The 10,340-nt window shown below is 39.4% G+C and overlaps 1 non-coding gene across 1 annotated transcript; it reads right to left on the bottom strand.

Moving 5' to 3' along the window:
* Nucleotides 1-7,875: 7,875 nt before the first annotated feature.
* On the bottom strand, nt 7,876-7,987 carry LOC127140884 (U5 spliceosomal RNA). The gene has a single exon (XR_007811386.1). It is a non-coding gene; the product is annotated as a U5 spliceosomal RNA (small nuclear RNA).
* Between the last annotated feature and the right edge of the window lie 2,353 nt (nt 7,988-10,340).

Raw genomic sequence — 10,340 nt, 5'->3', positions numbered from 1 at the left:
TATTATTAATTGTATTTTGGAGGAAAAGGATAATCTGCTTTATGAACAGAATATTTGTGCTTGGTGGGAAGGGATGAAAAGGAAAATAAAAAGGAAAAGTATTAGGTATGCAAAAAAGAGGAGTTTTATGAGAAAACAAAAGGAAATAGAATTTAATAGAATTAAATTTGATAGATATAGACATTAAAAAGTGTGCATTAAGAATTAAAATGATACAAAAGTTTTTATACAGTGATACAGAATATGGTTGGATGGTTTTTTTAAAGCAGTATTTATATAACAGCAGTGGGTGTGGGGATGGGGGGATTTTTATGAGTTTAAAAAAGAGTTGCATTGGGGAAATCCCAATATTTTATCAAGAAGTTTTCGGTGCTTGGGCTGAGTTTCTCAAGAAAAAAGTGTCATATGAGTGTGCTGATCTAAATCAGGTTATTCAGCAGCCTTTATTCCTCAATCCCAGAGTGATGGAAAATGAGATAATGTTGCATAATGGGACTTTTATGTTAGCAGGTGTAAGACAAATAAAGGATGTGGTTTATGAGTATGTAACGGGGTTTTTACCGGCAAGAGCTATTGTGGATTGCATAATGGAGTGGGATGAGGATGTAAGCAAGGTAACAGTAAGAAATATGTATGAGAAAATCAAAAGAAGTATTCCGGAACATTGGAGGAAAACATTGATACACAAACGGTGAAAGTGGGCGATTGCGACATGCCAGATCTCTTTGTTGATTGCGTTGGGGTGAGGAAAAGGCTGAGGGAGATAAAACTGAAGCAAATCTATACAACACTGTTGGAATCTGAATTCAAGGTCCCGACAGCTGAAAAAATGTGGAAGGCGCTAATGCCAAAGCTGGATGTTGGGAAAATGTGGGAAAATCTGGGTGTAAAGTATAATACTGTAGAATGTGAAGATTTGGATTTTAGAATTAGACATAATAGAATATATACAAACATAATAATACATCAAGTAAACAAAGAAGCAAATAGAGAATGTGATGTGTGTAGGTTGGAACCGGAGAGTATATTTCATCTGTTTCTGGAATGTACTGAGGTGAGAGAGCTTCATAAAAAATTAGAGGATTTGATCAAACATAAGTGGAAGAGAGGGATTTTGGAGGGAAGGGAATGGAGGGATATTTTTCTGTTTGGGGTGCATAAAAAGAAGAAGGGTTTTAAAACAAATTTGGTTAACACTATGCTCAGTTTAGCAAGATATGCAGTATGGTGTAGAAGGAATTTAGTACACTTTGAAAAAAAGAAATTAGATGTTTGGAAGTTGTTCAAATTGAATGTCAGGAGATATGTGCAAATGATGTTTGAATACTTGGATGAAGATGCATTTGAAAGATGGTTTATTGAAGAGAGTATGATGATTAAGATGGGTGATAATGGAAAGTTGGTTTTGTCTATTTAATAACTGAGTCTGATGTATTTGTTCTTTTTTTCTGTATAGTCATTGTATGTGATGTGTGCCTGTGTGTGTGGAATTGTGAGTATGTTTGTGTAAACAAAGTATGTTATAGTTGATATATTTTTGATAATAAAAAAAAAAGCAGGAGGAGGAGCAGGTCGTGTGTGAGAGAAGCAGAGAGAAAAACTTTGACTTTTTTGTTTTCAAATTAATTCCTGGTGGAGATAGGTGGAGAAAGTCTTTTTTGTTTTTTTTCTCAGTGTTGAACATATTCCCCAGACAGCGGCTGCTGTTTGGGGAAAATTTAAAGAAAATTTAATACTGACGGAAATCATGGCAAAGGACAACGGAACGGCAAATGGAGGATGGCATGCGGTCGGAGGAGACAAAGAAAAAATAATCTATGAAAGAAGATTGACGGTGACGGCGGAGATAGACGGAGAAGGCGAGGTGACGATGATGGAGCTGTTAAGGGCGGTGAAGGAGCAGTGCGGCGATGTTATCGGCTGTAGACTGAAGACGGCGAAAGTTTATGAATTAACAATGAGAAATAAGAGCGGAAAAAACAAATTGATGGACGGCTTCAAAATTAAGAACAGTTTGGTAATTGGGAAAGAAATCGAAAATGATGTGATGGTGGTTTCTTTCATCAACTTGCCTACATATATTGAAGATGAAGCTATTCTGGGAAAATTAAATGACTGGGGGGTGAGAGCAATCTCGCCGATTAAAAGAAGGATGTGGCCGGGGACGTTGATAGCGGATGGAACGAGATTCATGAAGGTGAAATTCACCGAAGTTGTGAAGTCCCTGCCGTACTCGGCCAAGTTTGAGACAGCGGGAGGGACTGAACATTTTCGTGTCATTCATGACAGGCAAGTCAAAGTTTGCCGGCTGTGTATACAGCCGGGACACGTGGTGAGAGACTGTCCGACATTCAAATGTTTTAAATGTGGAAACCAGGGGCACTATGCACGTGAATGTGTGGAGACAGAGAAATGTAATGACTGTGGGGAGAGACTGGCTTTGTGTGTGTGCGGAGCGTCGGCGGCGTTCAGGGGAGAGACGCGGTACTCGGACATATCTTCCAGTTGGGAGGAGATGGTGGAGGCAGAGGAAGATCTGATGGTGGAGAGAGAGGAGGAGGAGGAGCTGGCGGAGGCGGAGGAGGACCTGACGGCGGAGAGGGAGGAGGCGGAGGCCGGCGGCGGGCGGATCTGGTCGTTGGAAACGGAGGAGTTGGGCAGCAGTCGGGAGGATGCTGGCTCGGAGATCGCCGCGGTTAGAGAGGCTGCTGAGGGTGAGAGAGGACGGGGAGGAGAGGAGACTGGAGAAGGAGGGGCGTGCGGAGGAGAGGAGAGGACAGGCGGCGTGCGCTCCTCTGAGCTGAGCGAGGTCAGAACGGAGACGGAGGTGAACCGGAGAAGCAGCGGAGAGGAGATGGACATAAGCGAGGAAATGATAAAACAGTTGAAGAGGAAGAAGAAAGGAAAAGAAAGGATGAATGTAAAGAAATGAAAGGTATGAGGAAAGCGCTGCTGGTTTTTTTTCTTTTGTTTTTTCTTGGTATTATGAGTGCACAAATTAAAATTTCTTCGTTGAACTGTAATGGTCTTAGAGACAGGGGGAAAGCAGAGCAAGTTTTTGTTGCACTCAATTCAGACATTATTTGCCTACAAGAGACTCATTGGACTGAGGAAATTATGGACGGTATGAGGAGATTTTGGAGGGGAGTTTTTTTTGTTAATCATGGGGGACAGAGGGAATGTGGGGTGGCTATTTTGGTTAAAGAGGGGTGTATAGACAATGTCAGAGAAATATATAAGGATAATAAAGGGAGACTTTTGGTTATTGATTTTGAATTGCAAAATGTTTTGTTTCGTTTAGTTAATGTCTATACACCGAATGTGGAAACTGACAGGAAATCTTTCTTTGGTAAAATGACACCTTTAGTTAAAGGGAATTGTTTGTTGGCTGGGGACTTTAATGTATGGTGTTCAAGACTTGATGCATGTAGTGTTGGGTCATTTAAAAGTGACACTTCGAGAACGGCGCTAGGCAATATAATGCTGAAAGAAGATTTAGTTGATGTGTGGAGGGAGGAAAATCCTTATAGGAGACAATTTTCCAGGAGACAAATGGTTTTAGGTCAGCTCAAGCAGAGCAGAATTGATTTGTGTTTAGTAAAAAGATCTGTTGTGGTATATTTGACGAACATTAAATATAATTTCATTGGTTTGAGTGATCATGCTGCGCTGACTTTTCAGTTGGGTGATAAAAGGGGTGGGAAAGGGGGGGGGTGGTGCTTAAACGCGAGCCTATTGGAGGAGAAAGCTTACAGGGAAAGAATTGTGAATTGTATAATGTGGGAGAAAGAAAACTGTTTATTTGAGTCTAATGTATGTGCTTGGTGGGAGATGGTTAAGAGCAAACTAAAGACGATAAGTATCAGGTATGCGAAGAGAAGAAATTATTGGAGAAAGAAAAGAGAATTGGAATTGAGGGAGGAGCTGGAGAAGGAGGAGGAGAGAATTGAGGAAAATCCGACGGGTGATATGACAAAGCTGTGGGAGCTGCACAGTGAATTGGAAAATGTGGAGAGAGAGAAATGCATGGGAGCGATAATTAGGAGTAGGGCGAAATATGTGGTTGAGGGAGAGAAATGCACTAAATTCTTTTTAAATTTGGAGGGAAAAAAGCAGAGGGGAAATTTTATTTGGGAGCTAGAAAATGAAAAAGGGGAAAAAGTACGTGATTTTGTGGGCATTTTAGACAAGGTGCAAACGTTTTATAAGGGGTTGTTTAGGAAAGAGGGGATTAACCGAGACTGTGTGGATAAAGTGTTGAGCACAGTTGGGGTTAGGTTGTCTGATGCAGATAGTAAGATATGTGATGAGAAGATTAAAATTGAGGAAATCAAGGAGGCAATAGATCAAACAAAAAAGTATAAGAGCCCGGGGTTAGATGGACTGACGAATGAATTTTATAAACCTTTTAGTGATTTACTAGCTCCAATACTTTTAAAAGTTTTTGCTTACATGGAAGAAAAGGGGGAGGTGCCAGATTCGTTAGCTACAGGGATAATAACAATCCTTTATAAGAACAGAGGAAGCAGAACTAAATTGGAGAATTACAGACCTTTAAGTTTATTAAATTGTGATTATAAAATCTTAACAAAAATATTTGCAAATAGAATAAAGAAGGTTGTTGGAAGTATCATCGCTAATACGCAGGGATATAGTATACCGGGGAGGGATATAACGGATATTATTTGTTCTGTTAGGGATGTCGTGGGGCAAATGAACAGGGAGAAGGAAGGGGGGGGGGGGTTTAATGAGTGTAGATTTGAATAAAGCTTTTGATAGGGTTGAACATGAGTATCTTTGGCTGACAATGGGTAAATTTGGGTTTGGGAATAGAATAATTGCTTGGTTGAAATTATTGTATGGGGCAGCCAAAAGCAGGGTGAAAGTGAATGGGACACTTACTGAGGTATTTAAGCTGGGGAGGTCCATCAGACAGGGGTGTCCCCTGTCGGCTATTTTATATAGCATTTCTGCTGAACCGTTGGCAACAATGGTGAAGCAGGATAAAAGGATATTAAGTGTTGACATACCATTTGGTAGAAGTAGTCTTATTTATCAGTTTGCAGATGACACAAATTTTACTGTAAAAAATATAGAGTGTGAATTACGTGATAGAGGATTTGAAGATTTATGAAGGAGCCTCGGGTGCCAAAATTAATGTGGACAAAACTGAAATAATGCTGTTTGGGGATGTGGGAAATAAACAATGTGTGTTGCCATTTAAGATGAAGGAGGATTATATTAGGATTTTGGGGATTAATATAGGAATTAAGGAAAGGGAAGCAAGGGATGAAACTTGGGCTGGGGTATTGAATAAAATTAAAAATACATTAAATTTTTTGGAAACTGAGGCAGTTGAAATTGAAAGGAAAAGTGTTGGTTGTGAATGTGCTATTGTTGTCAAAGATTTACTATGTTTTAGGTGTGTTGGATATGCCAGATTGGGTTTTATTTGAATTAAAGAATGCAGTAAACAGTTTTATTTGGGGTGGGAAGGGGGTAAGAATAGCGATGAAAACTTTGATTGGCTGTAGAGAAAGAGGTGGTTTAAAGCTGGTGGACATTGAAACAAAGAGAAATGCAATAAGAATCAAACTGGTGCAAAAGTTTTTATATAGTGATTTGGAGTATGAATGGAAATTGTTTTTTAAGCAGTTTCTACATTATAGTGGGGGGTGCGGGGACGAGGGGATTTTTATGGTTTTGAAAAGAAGGGTTTTAGATAAAATCCCACCGTTTTATCAAGAGGTATTTAGGGCATGGGCTGGGTTTTTAAAGAAAAAAGTGTACTATGATTGTGTTGATGTAAACCAGGTCTTTAAACAGCCTTTATTTCTGAACCCCAAGATAATTAATAATGGGAACATGCTACAAAATGAACTGTTTTATTTGGCTGGGGTGAGGCAAGTGAAAGACATAGTTTATGAGTATGTACCGGGTTTCCTGCCGGGAAGAGCGATTTTTGACTGTGTGCTGGAATGGGATGAAGATGTAAGGTGGGCCACAGTGGAAAGGTTTTTTGAGAAAATAAAAGGGAGCCTGCCTGTGAATTGGGTAGCATTGATTGTAAAATATACTTTAAAAAGGGGATCATGTGATATGCCGAGTCTTTTTATTGATTGTGTTGGGGTTAAAAAAATGTTTAGAGAAATAAAATTGAAGCAGATTTATGAGATATTGATAGAGGAAGAATTTAAAATTCCTGAGGGTGAGAAAGTTTGGAGGATGTTTGTGTCTGAGAGGGATGTGGAAATGATGTGGAAGAATATGAATGTGAAATTTTTAAGTGTTGAGTGTGAGGATTTAGATTTTAAAATAAGGCACAATAGGGTTTTCACGAATGTGGTCATTCACCAGTTTAATAGGGAGGTTAGCAGGGATTGTGATGTGTGTAAACTAAAGCCGGAAACACTGTTTCACTTATTTTGGGAGTGTGGGGAGGTGGTGGGTTTTTGCATGAAAATTAAAGAGTGGGTGGAAAAGAATTGGGAGAGGGGGATTTTAGAAGGGAGGGAGTGGAAAAGTGTTTTTTTACTGGGGTTGAGTAAAAGGAAGAAAGGTTTAAGAGTGAATTTGTTAAATATGATGCTTAGTATAGCTAGGCAAGCGGTGTGGTGCAGGAGGAATTTTATGCACTTTGAGGGTAGGAGGTTGGAGATTTGGGGTTTGTTTGTTACACGGGTTAAGACATTTGTGAATATGATGTGGATGTATTTAGAGAAGGAGGAATTTGGGGAGTGGTTTGTGGAAGAGAGTGGGGTGATTAGTGTGGATGATTGTGGAAAGCTCTTGTTTAAATTTTGATTGGTTTATTGTTGAAGATGTATTTTGTGTTAATGTTGTGGTTTTTGTTTTGTTTTTTTTTGTCTTGATGGAAGCATAATCTGGGAGGATGTGATTTGATTGATTGATTGATTGATTGATTTTTTTTGTGAGTTTGTTTGTTTGTTTGATGTGATATTCTGTATATTTTTGATAATAAAAAAAAAGTAAAATTAGAATTTTTGTTTTGCCTTTAATGACTGTTTTGTTTTGGTTGAGTATTTCTGATATTATTGATAATAAAAGATTAAAACTAAAATTTTAAAAAGCGCGCCCGATCTCATCTGATCTCGGAAGCTAAGCAGGGTCGGGCCTGGTTAGTACTTGGGTGGGAGACCGCCTGGGAATACCAGGTGCCGTAAGCTTTTTGTCCCCATCTTTTCCTGCCTATCTTACAACAGCAGAATGCCGCTTCCTCTGTAGTTGAGACAGGGCATGCCAAAACTACTTTTATTTTGCAGCCTGTATTTCACGCTCTGTTTTGTACTTCTGTTTTATGTCACGTCACTTTCGGCAATCGGGTATTAGGCGCTGGAAAGTCACCTCTGTAAAGTCTGCACTGCTGCCGAATGAATGAGCGCAGTCTGGGTTTTCGGCACAATGACCCAATACGTCGTCCACAAGGACGTGTGGCTCACCGATGTACGTTTTGAGCAATTTCGGATGAAAATGGGAGAGCCAAATGTTTGATCAGGCCATATGGAAAATTCTTGTTGGGTGGAGTAGTTATTTCTTAGTTTTGCTGTTGACTGTTAGAGAAAATCCCGATTATTGTTGATTGCTATGTGAAATAACAGATCTGCCAGTGTTATTTTGGCACGTATAAAGGGTCTATCCGGGCTAGGATACCTGAGCAGAGGAGACTAATGATCTCAGGGAAAGCACCAAAAAGGAAACCAAAAAAGAAAAGAGAAGAAAAAGTATTCTTCTAATAATCATTTAGAGCCAAAAAGAAATCTGATTCAAGCAACAAATACTGTAATGAAGGATTCAGATCAATCTTTCAGGATAAGACACAGACAACTCATGACTTTTCACACACTCAAAGGGCTCAGCCTTATGGCCAAACCTACCAAAAATAGCTTAAACTCGTTGGCGTTCCTCTCCACGGAAGTCTTTAGTAAAAGGCGAAAGACTTGTGCGTTATGAAGAGAAACCAGAGTCAGTACGGCCTTCGCCTTGAGGGCAGCCGAGAACCCCAGTCGTCCCAGCCACCACCGTCACAGTAGGCCTCTCTTTGCGCCTGCCGCGTTCCAAATCCCAGATCACACCCGTCAGCTACCCTGCCCCGTACTGTCACATGCGCTATCCAATGGGGTTTGCGGAGGGTTAGGGTTAGACAGAAAGCCCCGCCTTTGGGGGGCGGGGGCGGGGGCTGGGGCATGTGTGCTTGTAACATACAGAAACGCCCACCAATCATCACGGCCCGACAACATTGAGTCAAACAGGAAATAAAATGCAACATCATACAGTCATTTTTGCTGCCTTTGTTTTTATTTCAAAACAGTGTTTCATTTGAATCAAAACATTTTGAAACATTATTTTGTTATGTGAAAACATTTTTCCTCCTGCTTTTCACTTTTTCTTTACATCGTCTTTTTTCCTCTCACATCTCTCTCACTGTTTCAACTCTCCTGCTCCGTGTTGTCCTCTTCTCCTCGGGCACCCCGCCTCCTCTTTCATTACCTCTTCTCCACCTGGTCCTTTTCTCCTTGGACACCCTCTCTCTTTTGTCACTTTTTCTCCATGTTGTTCTTCTTTCCTCTGATGCTCCTCCTGCTGTTTCTCTCTTTTTCCCTCAGTTATTTCTTTCCTCCTCCTCACATGCTGCCACCTGTTGCTCAACTCGTTGTTCGTCGCAGGTCTTTCTCTCTAACAGCTTGCTTTGATGAAAAATCATTTCCATCACCAATGTTGGCTTAGGACAAATGTTCTGTGAATATTCTGCCAGGACTTTAGCTGTGTGTGTGTGTGTGTGTGTGTGTGTGTGTGTGTGTGGAGGTTATTTATTAGCATGCATATTGGCACTTTATTAATCATTGTAAAGCACTTAGTATATTATATACATATTCTACAGCTACTAGTCCATTAACTAAGAGTTTTCCCTCAGTAACCTCCTAATTACTGCTCACTGATTGTAATTAAGTAAGTTGTACATGAATTATGACCTTAATATGCTTTGCTCAGTATGGACCTTATAAGGTAGCAGTAACAGTAACTCCTTATTAACACTAGAGAGAATGACTTTTCTGGTCTTACTACTACCTTATAAGATAACTTCCTTACCTATTATCAGTAAGCAGTATTAGGAGGTTATTGAGGGAAATATGTGATGCATATGATCATGCAGAGTTTTTTATTACTGACTCCTTAATAATGACTAATAAGGAGCCAATATTCATGCAAATAAGCAAGTAGTTGATGATGAATAAGTGTAGACTAATATAAAGTGTTACCATGAGTTCATATTAACTGTACAATCTTCATCTTCCCTGCCATAAAATCCTGGAAGAGATGGATGCAGGAAGTTCTGACACTGGATGAGCAGGAAAATGAATAAACCTGAGTCAAAATAACCCAACCAGCTGTTCAGCAACCCAGCAATGTTTTTAGAGAAACACTCCAGCACTGTTTTGCCTTTTCAAAGGTCCAGTATTGATAGTTTTTGGCATTTGACAGTTTTTTCTGTGGTTTGATTTTTTTAAAGTCTCCATAGCAACATAACAATCTTGTCATTTGAGGAAATGAACAAAAAACTGCTTATGCAGGTGGTAAGGATATCAAATATCCTGAATGAAATATTTCAGTTCTTTCTTCTGTAGTTCATCATTGTGCAAGCAAAACAAGCTGCTGATTACTTTTAGAACATATGGGATGTTTAGCATCAAACACAGATCAACATCAAACACAAGTTGGCACCACAGAAAGCTCCAGAGGAGAGGACTCTTTCTTAGTGAGTTAGGCAAAGCACTGGTAATAACTCCCATACATTTAAACATGTTGGACTAATTTAAAATGCTAACTATGTCCTTGGCAAACAAAAAGAAAAACTTTTTTTTCCATCACCCTATTTTTCAGTTTGTGTTCTAATAATATGAAGGAATTTTCTAAAAGTCTATAACATAAATTTAAAAGACTCAAAACATGTATTTCTGTAAATGGTTGATTCTTCTTCATTGTATCTGTTTCACAGGTTATATCCCTGCCTTGTTTGCTGCCATGCACGGTCTCTTTTGTCATACATTTAATACATATTTTAACATATACAGTAACACGTTTTCCATTTGAATTTGTATGTTGAACTTTGTATGAGAGCTCTATTGACAGGCTGACTTCTTGTCTTTTCCTTTGTCTCCATAAGTGTCACAGTATTTGTTTTTGAAAAGGAGCTCTGTTAGTCATGATATAATGTGTTACATGGAAATTTGACACAGATTAAAACACAGAAAATCTACACCAACCAACCAAACAACCATCAAACCAAGGGTGTGGTATAACTGGCTGTATATTCAGACACA

The sequence above is a fragment of the Lates calcarifer genome, unplaced genomic scaffold (assembly GCF_001640805.2).
Source record: "Lates calcarifer isolate ASB-BC8 unplaced genomic scaffold, TLL_Latcal_v3 _unitig_5368_quiver_784, whole genome shotgun sequence".
NCBI lineage: Eukaryota > Metazoa > Chordata > Actinopteri > Centropomidae > Lates > Lates calcarifer.
The sequence above is the reverse complement of the archived record's forward strand: the minus strand, read 5'-3'. Positions and strand labels throughout refer to the sequence as shown.